The sequence below is a fragment of the Gavialis gangeticus genome, unplaced genomic scaffold, assembly GCF_001723915.1.
Source record: "Gavialis gangeticus isolate Ggan-Ray unplaced genomic scaffold, GavGan_comp1, whole genome shotgun sequence".
Taxonomy (NCBI): Eukaryota; Metazoa; Chordata; order Crocodylia; family Gavialidae; genus Gavialis; species Gavialis gangeticus.
Window position 1 is genome coordinate 160011985 of NW_017729022.1, and position 1477 is coordinate 160013461.

The 1477-nt window shown below is 44.2% G+C and overlaps 1 protein-coding gene across 1 annotated transcript in view; it reads left to right on the forward strand.

The window, feature by feature from the left end:
- Window positions 1–1477, forward strand: part of HHAT (hedgehog acyltransferase) — a 323485-nt gene that overhangs the window by 9275 nt on the left and 312733 nt on the right. The window lies entirely within an intron of this gene.

The window sequence follows — 1477 nt, forward strand, 5'->3', positions numbered from 1 at the left end:
CAGCATGAAGTGAAGGCCTGAGGAAAGGACATTGTTATTGGTTCATAGTAGCGTGCATCCATTGGCTAAAAATTATGGTAATGAAAGTTCAAGGAGGGCAGTAGTAGCTACGGAAAGTCCATCTTTTTTATCTTTGCTTGGCTCTCACCCTTGCAGAATTCCTCCTGCGTAGATGTCTCCTGTCATAGGTACGGTGTTTATAATGCAATGTAATACTGTTTAAAAACAAACTGAGCCAGCCGGCTGACTCTAGTTTCTGTTATTAATGGAGGTATTTGTTATTCCTGGCAGAGTATGAAGAAGAACTTGACAGAGAATTTGAATTGGAGAAAAATGCTCTGTTTTGGGGACTTAAAAAGGTAAGATGGGTGAATATTACTGAATATTTGTTTTTATAATTTTAGTATAAATTCCTGTTCCTTGCAGTTCTTCTGAGATCCTCATTCTGTGGAATGTGATTAGCTTTTACAACTGCAGCAAAACGTTGTATTCAGCAGTGTTCCATTACTAGGCTGAGTACTTGGCATAGTCTGTGAATTGCTCCGCATCTATTGTTATGAAGCGGTCTCCTCAACAGACTGTCATAGAGCAGCACTTGTAAAGTTTGGGTCCTTTAGTTCCATGAATCTAAGAACACAGAACTCAGAGGGAGAGAGAACTACAAGACTCCTACAGCCACATAGTCTCTGTGTGCAAATCAGCACAGCTGAAGACAAAGTTGCATTGATTTGTAGCAGCTGAAAATCTGGCCATTGAGGGCACTTACACACATGTGGGGAGCCTGCTTCAAAGTGCTCGAAATCCAGCATGTCGGAGCAGACTCAGTTAATTGAGTCTGCTGGAACACGTAAATTGATGCTGTCTGGCAGCCTCGCGCGTCACGTGTGTCAGTGGCACAGTGCGTCTCCATGCTAAGAAAATGGTGGTGGCTTTCTTTGAAATAAAACACATTCACTGTGTTTTAGTTCAAAGTGCACCACTGCCATTTTCTCAGCACGGGTGCACTGCGCTGCTGATGCATGTATTGCCAACACAGCGCTGGGTGCTTTTAATTAGCATGGCTTGCTAATTAAAAGCTCCCGGCGCTGCGTCGGGTGCACATGTAAAAATGCCCAGGGTTATGAACCCCTACTGTACAACTGTCACAGAAGCCTGAAGACCATATTTCACTCAGTTAGATTGCTGACTTCCTTGTCTTCAGGAGGAATTTTGCTGTCACCAGTGCACTTTGTACAGATCTTTTGCAGATCTAAATAGTTCCAACTGTTAACACCTCAGATTTGTGCTTGAGTTGAATGGCAGGTTAAAACATGTGGCACTATAACAGGGATGGGCAATTATTTCGGAGGGCCGCTTACCCAGTTTTGGCAAGTTGTCAAGAGTCGCATGAGTAGCCCTGCCCCTTGACAGATGCCCCAGTCACCATCTTGAGACCAGTGTCCCAATGTCTTGGGACCAATGTCCCAGGGCCAGTGCT